Source organism: Cavia porcellus, unplaced genomic scaffold (genome assembly GCF_034190915.1).
Source record: "Cavia porcellus strain 051 isolate PalLab524CR breed Dunkin Hartley unplaced genomic scaffold, mCavPor4.1 scaffold_27, whole genome shotgun sequence".
Classification (NCBI taxonomy): domain Eukaryota; kingdom Metazoa; phylum Chordata; class Mammalia; order Rodentia; family Caviidae; genus Cavia; species Cavia porcellus.
The window spans coordinates 18,202,441-18,217,546 of record NW_026947510.1 but is presented as its reverse complement, the minus strand read 5'-3'; the positions used below and the strand labels follow the sequence as shown (position 1 = coordinate 18,217,546).

General features: G+C 45.2%; 1 long non-coding RNA gene across 1 annotated transcript; it reads right to left on the bottom strand.

Moving 5' to 3' along the window:
- Nucleotides 1–7,091: 7,091 nt before the first annotated feature.
- LOC134473625 (uncharacterized) lies at nt 7,092–12,160 on the bottom strand. The gene is made up of 3 exons (XR_010043977.1): nt 11,777–12,160; nt 7,773–7,955; nt 7,092–7,685 (listed from the first exon to the last, which is right to left on the bottom strand). It is a non-coding gene; the product is annotated as an uncharacterized LOC134473625 (long non-coding RNA).
- Between the last annotated feature and the right edge of the window lie 2,946 nt (nt 12,161–15,106).

Below are 15,106 nucleotides of genomic sequence, written 5' to 3'. Positions count from 1 at the left end.
CCAGGGTGGCAAGGCAGGGCCTCGAAGACAAGAAAAAGCAGAGTGTCTAAAGACAGCCCGCCACTCGGATGCGATTGAGTCTCACACGGTAACTCTATGAGGAAGGCCAACATCACCCTAATTTTATCACAAAGTCCAGGCATGCGTTAAAGTCAGACTGGGCTACCTGCCAGGGAACTTTTTCAAGTTGCTTTAGTTTTCTGGCCCTTCCAATTTCTTCCTCCTTTCGTTATTTTGTTTTGAGGCAGTGTCTCTTGCTATGTAGTTCAGGCTGTTCTTGACAGCCTAGCCCAGACTGGATTCAGACACCCAGCAATCCTCTTGCCTCAGCCTCCCAGGTGTTGGAATTACAAGTACTGGTCCTTCCATTTTGTGCATCTGAAAATGAAGTGAAGCCACTCACTTAGCTGACAGGGACTTTGGGAGAGGCAGGAAATAACACTAGTTATTATTGAGACAGTGCCAGTTTTGCTGGGCTCCATTCTAAACAACTCTACGGAGTAAACTATGGTGTTCCTCATTTTATAGAAGAAGGTACAGAGGCACAACAGGGTGCATAAGTTGCCTCAAGATGTAGACAGAGTGAACAATAGCTACAAAAGAAAAATTAGTATTTAATAACACAAGAGAGAACACTCAGAGCCCAGTATTTTTGTGACTGAATGAGCACAGACTTGGCCTTAGCAAACTTGCTCAAGGGATTAGAAAGTCACACAGATGACCCTCTGTTGGGACAATGAGGGTCTGGTGCCCCCTGGACCAGAAAGTGAGACTGAAGCCAGAAGATTGGACTTCAGTTTTGTCTTGGTAGCTAAGTGGAAAGTGGTCTGGGAGCCCAGAAGGGTTTGGAGACATCTTCAAACCATCACTCCAGCCAGCTGCCAATGCTCTGGCATGTTTGAGCAAGAAGCTATGTGACTTCGACCACTGAGTTTGGGGCTTCTGTGACAGCATTCTAGCATGTCTGTGAACCCAAGCCTGAAACCCTATCTCCAAAGTAAAAAGAACTCAGCCCTTTCCAGGTTCACTCGCTATCACTGATGACAGAGAAAGAGAGAGAGGGAGAGAGAGGCAGAGAAAGAGAGTGTTAGGGTTTGTATCTAAATGTCCAGCCAGAATTTTACGTGCTCCTAGATGGGGATTTTAGAAAGTGACTGGATTATGGAGGCTGACTGCTGGCTTGCTATTAGGAGGCCGTGGTCAGGAGAGGCTGGTACTCAGGGATGTGGCCTGGAAGGGTTTCCCTCCCTCTCTCCCCTCTTTCAGCTTCCCTGCTGCCCTGCCTTGAGCCCTTCCACCATGCCTTCTTGACTAAGCCAGGCAACTATGGATCAAGAGTGGGAGCCACAATCAATCTCTCCTCCTTTAAATTGTGGGTGTTGCATATTGTGTCTCAATAACAAGAAGGTGACTAAGAAAGAAAGACGCAAAAAAATCCAAATATAACACTTCTTCTGAAAGGCGTATAATAGTAACTACTGAATACATAATAATGTATGAATAACAAAGGCATAGATCCAATATTTGCTAAAAACTTGATCTGTGGCATTATCAGAGGCCTGGTGGGCAGAAGTGAAGTCATGGTGGTGTGGCCTTGAAGAGGAGTGCAGAATCTGTCCTCCTGCCTTTACTTTCTGGTCATGAGCTGAGCAATTTTGCTTCTACTGCCTCAATGCAGCCCCAAAATAGAGACCAAGGCCTGGAACCTCCACAACTGCCAGCCAAAATAAACTGTTTCTTTTAAAAGCCGATGATCTCAGGTATTTGTTATAATAATGGAAAGCTGACTAATACATAGATGAGTACTACAAGGTGAGAAGTAAGCAAAGAATAACTCTAGAGCTTCCTGCAGCCCTCTTTGAACCTGCCTTCTATTCCCAAAACTTTTGTTCCCACTGCTTCTGTTCCCACCTGCAAAAAGGTGTTGTGAACTGGGAACTCTAGTGGTCACCATGGCAACTCATCACCATGGGAACCTGATGCTTAGTCCTGGCCATGTCTGCTTACCATGGATACCCCAGCCAAGGAGCTGGTCCACACTGGTGACTAGTTGATGATTCCAGAAACCAAAAGTCACTGTATCTACAAGAGCACCTGGGCAGAACTTGCAGAAGCCCCAGCTTTAGTCAGATAGTCCTGCAAGGCCTCCCAAGGATGACATCATTCCTCCCTGCTGGGCTCCTGGCAACAAGCAGTTTGCTATGTCTTTGAGGCTGCCCCCAGGGGTTCCGTGGCTAAGGGACCTCATAAGCTACGGTGCATCCAGCTACAACCACACCACATGCAGGTGCAGGCTGTCCTTAGCAGCACAACGCAAGGGACTCATGCTCCCTACCGTGCCACACAGCACAACACCATGTACCACACAGATGCCCACACTACAGAAAGTCACAAGCTGCCAGAGAGCATGCCACCAAGCCCCAGTCCCAGCATTGACCACCCCTGCCCAGCTTCCAGCCTCCACCAAGCCCCAGTACCAGCATTGACCAACCCTGTCCAGCTTCCAGCCTCCATGTCTCTGACTGTTCCCAAATGTACATGGGATGCCCCTAAATCCTAAATGTCATCATAGCTATGCTCCTTCCTTAGAAAGGAAGATAGAAAGGAAGGAAGGGGAAGGAAAGGAAAGGCATATGGGGAGAGAGGAAGGCATGGTATAGGCATGGACTGAAGTGGAAATTCACCAAGGACAGATTCAGGTTCTTTGGGCCTGACATATAGTGAATGAGGGAGAAGGGATTTAAAAACTACATATTAAAATATGAATACATTTGGGCATGGTACTATTTATAATCCCAGCACTTTGGAGGCTGTGGTGGGGTGATTACCATGAGTTCAGGGCCAGTCTGGATTTCATAGTGAGACTGTCTCAAAACACAATAAAAGAAGACAGGAAGAAAGAAAATGACAATAGAGGGCTGGTGCTGTAGTACAGTGGCAGAACACGGGTTTATCACACACAAGTGTATGTGTCTGATCCCCAGCACCAAAAAATGACTGACTAATTAAATAAAAAAGGAGAGCTTGCAAGAGTCCCAGGCAAGAGAAGCTTTGGTGTCTGTCACATGCATAAAGCCCGGATATATAAGCATGCGGACAGACTTGGAAGCACAGACTCAATCTCCTGGGATACACACCACATGCTTGCAGGCCCGCAGGGTTGCCCATGCGGATGAAAGGTGGGAATTACACAAGGCAGCCTCAGTCCCTCAGTCTCCCAGAACCAGCAACCATGCCCTATATGCACAAACCTCCCTGTCCTGCTGCCATCTCCTGAGAAAGGTAAACTGAGGCCTGGAGAGGCAGGCAGTGGGCTGTAATTCGAGTCCCTTGGGAACAGCAGTGCAGGTGCACAGAAAGCTGAGACACATTCCTCCAGAAACCACCAGACATTAAAAGATTTTCTTTTTTTGATACAGAAAAGTGTAAAGAAAATGAAAATGGCTTGTGATACCACCACACAGATGATCCCAGTGGCATTTTTAAAATAAACTTAATGCATATGCTGAGAAAATGCAAACGCTTCCAAAGATCATAAAATGAAAACTACAACCTTCTTTCCTACTGCAGTTGCTCTCCCTGGAGATCATTGCTCTGCATTTCCTTCTTGATTACATTGGCATAAGAGCATTTTTACCTATAAAAAGAGAATCAGAGCCAGTGGTACTGATGCATGCCTCTAATCCTCACACTGGGAGGCTGAGGCAGGAAAATTGCAAGTTCCAGTCTAGCCCTAGTGCGCTTGCCAGCTTGCATGAGACCTTGGGGCAGGGGAGAGGTGAGGGGACATGAAGGAGATAATGTGAGAATGAGTATCATTGTACCAGACTACATTTTCATCTAAACATCCTAGCCAGGTGAGGTGGTGCACACCCATAATCACAGCACTCGGGAGGCTGAGGCAGAAGGATAGACATGAGTTCAAGCCCAGCCTGGACTACATAATGAGCCCTTATCTCAAAAATGAACCAATCCATCAATCAAACAAAGAAAAAACCAAAATACATCTTTGCAGATCTTTCTGCATCATCATGGCCTAATCTACTTCCTTCTTTTCAATGGCTGTGCTTTATTCCATCCCGTGATTGCATCCTCTACTTCCAGTTTCTTTGTTCTTACAGTGCCTCATCATAGCCTTGGTACTGCGGGATACACTGCAAGCATTTTCCTAGGGTCAGCTAGAAGTGCTCAATCCGGTGGATATGGCCAAAGTGCTCTTCCAAATGGCGATGCATTTTTATGCTTTTATCAACATGTGTGAGAAGCTTGGTTTCTCTGAGCCATTATTTACACATCTTGCTGATTTGGAAAGCAAAAAATTTATACTTCAGTATTTTTTAATATCAAGAATGAGCAATACACAGGTTACCTTGTATCCAAGAACCCCATGGGTACCAAATTCTATAGATGATGCCCAAGTCTCTGCACATATCAGCCCTTGATTGTGTGTGTGTGTGTGTGTGTGTGTGTGTGTGTGTGTCTGTCTGTCTGTCTGTCTGTCTATCTGTCTGTGTCTGGTACTAGGAATAGAACCCAGGTATTTTGACCAAACAACATTCTCAGACACTTTTTAATTTGATTTTTGACACAATGTTTTCCTAAGTCATTAAGGTACCCAGACTGTGCTGAAACTTGTAATTCTACTGCCTCAGTCTCCCAGAGTTCTAGGATTAGAGATGGGTACCACTACACCTTGCTTTATTCCTGTTTATAGCCAAAGAACATTGCATTATATGAATAAGCCACATTTTGTTTACCTATCTGTCATTAGTTGATGGATATTTCTGTTATGTTTTTGGCAATCATGAATAATACTGCTTATGAATATTCATGAGCAAGTTTCTGTATGGCCACAGGTTTTCTTTTCTCTTGGGTACACACCCAAACTCCTGGTTGTTTTAATAAGTAATTTCTTTTATTTTGATGGAGCTGAGCAACTTCATGAATTATTCAGAACCACCGCTTGTTTTATTGTTAAGTTGTCTGCCTGTGTCCTGTAGATTTGGGCTCTTTGTTGATGGAGAAAATTTAGTCTATTTCTGACATATGTTTTAGGCATGTATTTTTTGTTTGACATGTCTTTTGATTTCATGCATGGTATTTTACAATAGTCACAGATGTGTTCACTTTCTGTTACTGTAATAAATACCTGAGATGATCAACTTAAAAACAGGAGAGGTAGACCAGGAATTTAGCTCAGAGGCACAGCAGCTGCCTGGCAAGTGCAAGGTCACTGAGTTTGATCCCTGGTATCAAAAAAAAAAAAAAAAGGAAAAGTTTGTTTTTGTTCACAGATTTAAGTTTCAGCTACCAGTAGGCACCACTGTTTTTTGGTGCTGTAGAAAGGCAGCACGTCATGGTGGGGAATGAGCTCAACTCATGGTAACCAGGAAGCAAAGAGAAAGAGGAACAGGAGGATCTTGGGCAGTATAGACCTCATTGAGGGTGAGTTGAGCACCCCAATATCCCAACTTCCTTCCCAGAGGCTCCACAACCTAAGGATGCCACTGCCTGCCAATTAGTCAGTAGTGAATGGCACACTTCACATGTGTGAAGCCTGGGGTTCAATTCTCAGCATCCAAAATCTAGAGAATAATGTCAAATAAAGTGTGACCACTGTGGTCAAAAAGTATGGCATCTACTGAGGAATCATGGAGGCTCTTGACTATACTGTGAGGATTTAGACATGGTTCTTTCCAGATGAATGAGTCCCGGGGATGCCAAGCCTTTGGTGGGCGCCACAATCCATGGTTTCCATCTTAGGATACTCGTTCATGAATTGCCAAAATTGTATCACATCCATAATTTTCCTCAGTGTTACAGAGATGTTATGCAAAATGAAAGGATGATAAGAAATGGAGGAAAGGAATATGCGTGGGGTTTGTAGGAATGGATAGACATTTCCCAAGGATTTAGGTGTCACTGCTTTTCACCCTCTTCTGGTCATTAGTATGGTGATCATCAATAGTCATGGCAGGAAAGGATAAGAATTTGACTAAAGGACAACATGGGTCCCCATGGTTCCATTGCATTTGAAGCCGGTCTGGTCCCAGAGGCTGAGTGAGTAGATGGACTGACTCCCTTATTTCCAGGAAGCATGGTTAGGGTTAATAAGTGTCCACGTAAGTGTCCCTTATGGAAACAGTATGGGCAGACAATTTAGAGGGAAGAGAATTTTCTTACAGGAAAAGAGTATAGACTTAAAGTGGGGGCAAGCAATCTGTCTTGTCTTCTCTTGGTGACATTTTCACTTCCCCTGGGTCCCCAAGGGAACTTTGATGGCCCCAGATCCTACCAAGAAGCTCTGTCCCATGACTCTGACTCCTTTCAGACACCCTCAACTCCTGGGCACCCCCATGCCTTTCTTTGTCTCTGGGGATGACAGTAGCTTTCTGCAGGGATAAATCTTTGTGACCTAAATGTTACCTGCTTGGGATCCAACCTCCTCCACTGCTTGAAGTTATTCACCAGTCCTCTGTATTAACTTCTAAGCAAGAATGTTGCACTTTCCTGCCAGCTCAAAAATAATCCCAGCACTAACGGATGTAAATAAGGTTTTTTCAGATTATGTAAAAGACACATGCTCATACAAGATGAGGAAAACCCAGAAACATAAATAAATGATATAAAACATTAGTCATAATTCTATCACCAAATCAACTACCTCTAATCAAATCATTCCTCACTTTTTAATACATGAGATTGCATCCTATACAACTTTATAAAATGCTTTTTTCTCTAAGAGCCTAGTACAAAGATTTCCCTGTGTTGGTTATAAATCGCTTGTAGACATTGTATTAAATGATTGTACATAATACAAAAACTGGATATATAATCATTTACTTAACTATATTGTTGGACATTTAGATGTGTTATAATTTTTCAGTGGTATAAAATACACTACAATTTTTTTAAATCCCATACAAAGGTTTAGCCTTTTGTATGGGGAGATTTTTTTCCCCAAAGTAAGATAAGATGGTACATACTTATAGTCTGAGGGAGGCTGAGGCAAAAGGATTGCTAGCCAGTTCAGGTCAACATAGCAAAACAACATCTCTTAAATATTTCCCCTTTGAACTTCATATTATTTCATTAGATTGAATTAAGAATGAGAACAATTCAAAAGCTTTTGATGTACCTTATCAAATGATACTTTACAAATAATAAACTGTTTATATTTCCAAGAACATCATGAGAAAACCTATCCCACTTCCACATGATAGGACATTCTGCAGTCTGGATTACAAACCTCTGTGATAGCAGAGCTTCTCCTGTGCATATTATACATGCTCAGCAACCTAGGAGAAGCTAGGAAAAGGGCAGAAATACTGGAGTGGAAAAAATCCATGTATCAGTTAGCTATTGCTGCATAACAAATAACCCAAAAACTTAAAGTTTAAAATGAAAACATTTACTGTTCTTTATATATTCTTTGGCCTGCTAGGTGATCTTATTGCCTGCATGGTACTTGAATACTTGTGGGGTCAACCTTGGCTGGGACAACTCAACCTTCTGGGTTAGTACTCCATTAACCTGTGTCTCTTACATCATTCTGACATGCTGACCCAGATACGTCCTCATGGATTCCAAGAGACAAAGCCACATTCACCAAGGGCATTTTCAAGCTTCAGTCTGGGTTAACTCTCCCACAATTCCATTTGTCAAAGCAAGTCACAAGGGCAGGCCTGCATCCAGTAGGGAAGGAGAAGACAAGTGAGGGATGTGACTACAGCAAGGGAAGAATTATCGAGTTCATTACTGCAATCGTTTACCTCAAGCCACATCCTCAGCAGATGGGACTGCAGTCTCGATGGCAATCAGCAAGAACCACTCCTGAGGCCCCGAGGGCACCGAGGTGATCTCAGTGGAGGGTGCTGACTTCAGCCCACACATGACTCAACAGCACACCTGGCCCTTCTTGGGTGCAGAAAGTGGAGAATCCTTGGTCTGTTACCCTAGAGGAATGGGATCCAGAAAGAGAAATGAAACTGGGGTGTACAAGACAATGCAGGCACAGCTGCTCCATAGACTAGGACTCAAATCCCCTAGAACCAAAAGCATAATGGCCCTCAGTGGAACACAGACGGAGCTGGGGGGAGACATTAATGCTTGCAACGTGGAGGCAAAGAGCCTCCCTCTATCCGGCATGGCCCACTCTGAGGCCAGAGGGCCCCTCAATACCAACGACACCCTCGACACCCTCATTTCACAGCCCTGAAAGTGGCGGCGTGGTGAGGTTCCTTTGAGAGGAGCAAAGAGTGAACCCCTGCAGCTCTCTGCCATGGCTGGGTGGCTGCAGGATTCTGCTGCAAATACGCAAATTGTTTCTTAATTGGAGTCTTCGCTTAATTAGCTGCTTCCTGAGCAGCCATCTCCCAGTGCAGCAAGCTCAATCAACACCATCTTCTGTCAGCTGCTGTGACCTTGCTCTCCCATCTCCGCCACCTGGGATTTGCTTCACAGTTCTGCCCAGGAGGACAGCTGGGAGGGGTGAGGACATGTAGGCAGCCTATGGGGACTGAAAGCAGCTGTCCTCATCACCTCTCCCTACTCCAGGACAGCAGAACTGTCCACACAGCTGTCCACACAGCTGCCCACCAGGCCAGGACCAGGGAAGCCCAGCCCTGGGTCTGCCACCCACTGCCCTGGGTCTGCCACCCACTCCCTGCGTCATCTCGGGGAGATCTCTGTCCCTCTCTAGGTTCCTGTGACCATAAGTTTCCCCTCACGGAAGGACTGCCAGGGTTAGCAAATGAAAGCTCAAGGTATTCAGTTATACTGAAGTCTAATAAGCAACAAGCGATTTTTTGGTATGTTTCATTCAGTATCTGGGATACACTTATACAAGAAAAAAGTTGGATGTTAGCACAAATTTAGGACAGGCATGGTGCTCGTGCCTGTAATCTGAGCACTCTGGGAGACTGAGGCAGGAGAATCGCAAATTCAAGCACAGCCTGGGAAATTTAGCAAGACTCTGTTTCAAAATTTAAAAAAAAAAGAAGGACTGGGGATGTCCCTGGATTCAATCCCCGGTACTGAAAAAAAGGAAATAAATTTAAATCCAACTGTATTTCATTCCATGACTTGAACCCAAATGGAAAATTCTGTCCCTTTCTGTTCAGAGGAAGGCAGTGTGATGGAGAAAACAACAGATGTGGGGCAGGATGAGGCCCAGGTGTAACCCACTCCTACTCCTGTGTGACCTTGGGCAAGTCCAATTCCCTTTCTGAGCCTCAGTTTCCTGAGCTAGAAAATTAAATGCAAGGATTTTCTGTAATATCACTTTATTTATAGCAAAGCGTGCTGTGGCGTGGAACAAGTGTTCCAAGGTATTGTGTGTGACATACACTAGCTAACAGGAGGGAAGCAGCAGAAGCACAGACGATGTGTATACAAGGAAGCCCGGGACGACCTGCTCTTTACTGCACCTTGGGTACAGTGGAATCCCAAGAGCTTGAATTGGGATTGCTATGATCTGAAAAGGCATCGGACACATTAGAAAAAAGAAAGAAATCTGTGCAATCCTGGGAAAGAGTCCCACCTGGGCGTGACACAGGAAGAGCTATACTGACCCCCTGACCAAGCCAGACGCGCACATTTCTCCCAGCAGGTATCCCAGTGGGAGAGTGGTGTCGCACTTGGGGACCACACCCATTGGAGTGGGGCTGTTCCTCAGACTGCTTCTGGGTCTTGGTGGCTCTGCTGTTAGGAAAGCACAGATTTATTCAAGTCTCACATCTGGAAGCCTAGGCAGGTGGGGCTTGAGCATTGGGGATTTGCCAGCCGTGTCCCCCTCTGGGGACCCAGCTGTCTCCCACGTCAAGCTTATGGGATCCTCTGGGCCCGAACGTGACTTGTTCCCCCAAACTTTAAGTTTAATCTCTAAAGTTTAGTTCCCAGTATTAAAAAAGTGCAGATTTAACCTGACTATGGAAGCGATTAGATTAGGTCAGCAGGTGAAGCCTCATGAATCCTGATGCCTTAAACAGAGAGGGAAGGCTCACACATGAATAGAGACATAGACACACATTCTGCCAACCATGATGTGAAACTGCCCTGAGAGGTCCTCAGCAGAGCATGTGCCAAGCTACTAGGATGCCCAGCCTCCAAAACAAGAATCCAGAATAAACTCCTTCCTTTTATAAAGTAGCCCACCTCAGATATCCCATTACAGTAATAAAAGCTGGCAATTACAGTGTTCTCCAGAGGTGGTGTTTAATTTACATATTGGCCACTATCATTGGTCAGACACAGGCATGTAACTCAGGCTGCATAAATGAAACCCTTTATGAGCTGCTGCCAGAGCTCTTTGGACAAGGTGGCAGTTTCCACTGAGGTTGCTGAATTGATAGATGAAGAATTTAGACAGGATCAGTGAAGGCCCAGAGGTAGAACTCACAGCAGGCACTTCCACTTGCATCAAGGACCCAAGTGACACGAATGCTAGGCAACCTGAGCAGAGATTTTAAAGGCCAGGTTGTTTCCACGTCCTACCCTCCTTACCAAGCTCATCCTTTATGACGACACAGGCTACCTTTCATTCACCCCTATCCTGGCTCTCTAGCCTAGGATACCTGGGTCTCTGTAATCCCTGAGAATACATCCTACAGCTGAGCTGCCCAGGATTTCTTCCTGTTCCTCTATCCCATACCAGAGTTTGGGTCACATGTATTAAAGGCTTAGTCTTTACATAACAGCACTGTTGGAAGATGGAGGAATCATCAAGAGCTAGGGCCTAGTGGGAGGAAGTTGGGTTATAAGGGGTGCGGCCTTGAAAGGGATATTGAGGCCCCAGTCACTCCTCTACTCTCTTTTGCTTACTGGCCACCAGGAGGTAAGCAGACTTTTCCATCATATGTTCCCACCATGACATCTGCCTCACTACCAGCCCAAACATCATGGGGTCACCTGACCATAGACTGAACCCCCCAAAACCATGAGCCATACCATGTAAACCCTTCCTCTTTTCATTTTTATCAGTACCGGGGATCGAACTCACGACTGCCTGCTTGCAAGGCAGGTGCTTATGCCACTGAGCTAAATCCCCAGCCCCAACCCTTCCTCTTTTCAACCTGGTGATCTCTCATATTTTATTATAGTAATGGAAGGCTGGCTAACACATATGTTTTTCTGGTCTGTTCCCACCTGTCTTTAACTTGTTGAACATCTACAGAAACATAGTCTTTTGATCTCCACTCAGAGGTGTGTCCTGGTTCTTGCACCCTACGCAGAACTTATCCCAGCCAGACAGCCTCTGGAGGGTGTGGTCTAAGCCTAAGAGAGCTGTGTGATGGCTTGGGCTGTAGGACACCAACTTGCATCCTGGATAGCAGAGTTGTTTAAGCACCCAGTGGGGCTGGGGAGAGGTCACTGGCCATTTTCAAAAGCTGAGGCAAAGTAAGGACCTTCTCTGAGATTCAGTTTCCTCACTGGTAAAAGGCACATGAGACATAATAATGCATTCTTCATATTGTTATTGTGAATTAAAGAACATATTATATCCATGATTCCTCTATATCATGTTACAAGTTACTTGAGTTATGATATGCACATTTAATTTGCAACAAATCAGACAGAGAGAGAGCTGGAGAGAGTTTTAATACCTTAACTCTTTCCTTTGTCAGCTTTCCATCACTAGAACGAAGTACTTGGGGCAACTAACTTACAGAGAGAAAAGCTTTATTTGGGTTTATGGATCTGGAAGCAAAGTCCAACATGGAGTGGCTCAAAGGGCCGTACATCTTGACAGGGGTGCATGGCAGAGAAAACTACTTACATCGTGAGCCAGGAAGCAGCAAAGGAAGAGGAGAAGACCTGGCCCCAGTCTCTTCAGGAGCAACTCCGATGGCCTACAGACCTCCCACGGATATTCCTGAAGGTCCACAGCAGCCCCAGTAGTGCATGCAGACCCTCATGGGATGTGCAGCACCCAGGCTGTAGCCAGCTCTCAATTCTGCCAAGTGAGGATGCTTGAGAGAATTTTCAAGGGTAAATTTGAGCTTTATATGCAGGCTTCTGACCCTAAGCGCCACACAAGATAGAGAAATCACTTCGCCTTCTCCCACAAGCCACTAGATCAGGACCTCGCGGACTGAGCAAGCAGGAAGCTTGCTGGTTTACAGCAGGCCACAGAGGAGGAACAAGAAACAGAAGGTCCATCTACAGCTTTGCTGGGCTCCATACTGCCGCGAGGTGGCGCTGTGGAGCAACACACAGCAAGTCCCTGGGAAGCGCTTGCTAGCTTGTCTTCATTGCGTGGTGGCCCGGATGTTCCCACGATATAGCAAGGAAGAGAGCACCAGATCATGGTGGGGTGCCGCGGTAATCGGTGGTCCCTGACTCCCAGTTACAGGAAGCCGGTAGAGAGGGTCTTGCTTTTTTAAGGTCCAGAGGTGGCTTTTCAGACCCGATAGTTACTTGCCTAGGTGAACTAAAAAGTCACTGTAGCGCAGTTTCCCCCTTGTAGTACTGGATATTGCCCTGGGCCCTCACTTTGCACTGTATCCCCGGTCGTATCATTAGTTAATTAATTAGTTAATTAATCTAGTAGTACTGAGGATTGAGCCCACAAGTGCTTGACCGTGGAGCTACATCCCTGGTCTTTATTTATTTGAGACAAGGTCTCACTGTGCAGTTCAGGCTGGCCTTGATCTCCTAACAATCCTCCTGCCTCAGGCTCCCCAGTACTACGATTACAAGTGTGCGCCACCACTCCCAGCTTTAAATTGTTTTATTATTTTTATTTGGAAACAGGTTGTTAGTAAATTGTTAAAGCGCTCAGTTGGGACTAGAGTTTCTGTTGTTCCTGTGTCACCCTCCCTCAGTGCTGTAATTACAGGAATGTGTCACAGTGCCGGCCTGGCTCAAACTGTCATTTTGAGAAGACTCATTTGAATGGGGCTTCTTAAGCAAACAAGTGGAAATCAAACGTGAGGGTGGGGGTATACTTTATGTAAAAAATAAAGTACAAAGCAGGACTGGAGGGATGCTCATTGTCTTGGGAGATTGTAGTGAGACCCACTAAGTAGCCCCTCCAAGTTTATCTGGAGAAAAGTGGAAAAGTCTTGCACTGGGTCCAATTACCTCTTGAGCACAAAGTATTCACGATCCCAGGAGGTGGGGTGTGGTTCATGGGTAGAGCGCTTGCCTGGCACGTGTAAGACCCTGGGTTCCATCCTCAGCATCAAAAACAACAAGTGGGTCCTGATAAAGCTTGATCCAGCTCTTGTTACAGAATTTTCTTTGGGCTGGGTTTGCAACTCAGTGGTAGAGCACATTCCCCCCTAGCACTCCAGCCAGTCCTTTGAATTGTTAGACTTCATTGTGGCCCAGAATTTTTCCAGTAGTCAGGAAGAAAACGATTTTTATCTGGTGGGTGCAGTCCCAAGTCTATTCTAATTTGGGAACGGAGGGGTTTTCTCCATTAGGTGCAGCACAACTTCAGTTACCCTCAGATTTTGTTGTCCTTTTGGTGAAGGTATTTTGCTCGTTAGACACTGCCCCACGCTGAGATTTCTCTTTTCTTTTACTAGTTGGCATTCACATCTATAGCTGTGACTGCAAAGTCCTGGGCTTAGTGATTGGGGTGACATTTTCTTCCCACTTGAGATGGAGAGAGAAGACGTGGCCAGGTACACATTCAGGGGTGTCAATTCTATTTTCCCTCAGTCTCACACCTGGCCAGGAGTATGATGCTCACTTCAGTCTAGAGACAATGTCATTGGTACCCAGAGAGGCCAAGGAAGAGCCTAGCTTAGAATACAGGTGATAGAAGTCATTTGCAAGAGTAGCCCCAATCTCCCACTAGTCTGAATTTCCAGGTCTTTTTTCACCAAGTCTTTTTTGGAAAATAGTTAGGTAAATATATATAACAGAAAATTTACCATCTTCCACACTTTAAAATTCAGATGTCTAATTGAGTCCTTTTACCCTTTGAACACCATTTCCCTACTTCCCTATCCTTTTTTTTTTTTTTTTTTGAGACAGGGTCTCACTACATAGTTTGGGCAGGCATGTAGCCCAGGTTGGGCAGGAACTCAGGGAGATACTCCTGCATCAGCCTCCCGAGTGCTGGGATTACAGGTGTGTGCCACCACTCCTGGTGCTTTAACCATTTTTAATTGCATGGTTTGGTGGCATTCACTACATTCACATTATAGTGTAACTTTCACCACCATCCCTTTGTTACTTTTTCCTCTTCGCAAATAGAAACTCTGTGCTGATTAAACACTAACCCCCAGCCCTTAAACTCAGCTGTCTCTATGACCTTGAGTTCTCTTGGGGGCTCACAAACGTGGAACCACACAGTATTCATTGTGCTTTATTTAATTTCCTGACCCCAGGGTGTATCCATGTCGTAATATGTGTCAAGGCCTCCTTTTTGATGACTGAATAACATTCCACCAATGGATAGGCATCATTTTTTTTATCCATTTGTCTACACAAGGGCACTTGGTTGATTTTACCTTTTCCTATTGCACATAATGCTTCTATGAAACTGAGTGGACATGCGGCTCCTGGTGTCCTGCTGTCAGTTCTTTGGGGTGCATATCCAGAATTGAAATGGCTGAATTGTGTGGTTAAATTTTTCAGGAAACTCCACACGGCTTCCCAAAGTGGCTGCATCATTTACATCCTATTGGTGGAGTACAAGGACCCAGTGTCTCCACATCTTCATCAACAAACTCATCTTCTATGTTTTGTTTTATTTTCCAGTCCTATGATGGAGCCCAAAGCCTTTATCCTGAGCAGTTCTGTAGCCCTTTATATTTTGTTTTATTTTTATTTTGAGACAGAATATTGCTAAGCCACTAACTTGTCCAGGCTGAGCTTGGATTTAAGATCCTGCTGCCTCAGTTTCTCAGGGTGCTGGCATTCCGGGTGTGATCTGCCATGCCCAGCATCTTCTGTGTCTTTGGCAGCGTTCACCCTGTGAGTGTGGGGTGGGATCCCATGTTTGGCTTGCTTTGCATGTTCCCGTCATCCACACCTTGTGCAGTGATACGACAGCTTCACCAAGAGGGGTGACAAGCACTTATGAGTCATATTGCTTCATTAATCTTCCAAAATGGTTGCACTGTTTTCCATTCTAACACACTGTGAAGGA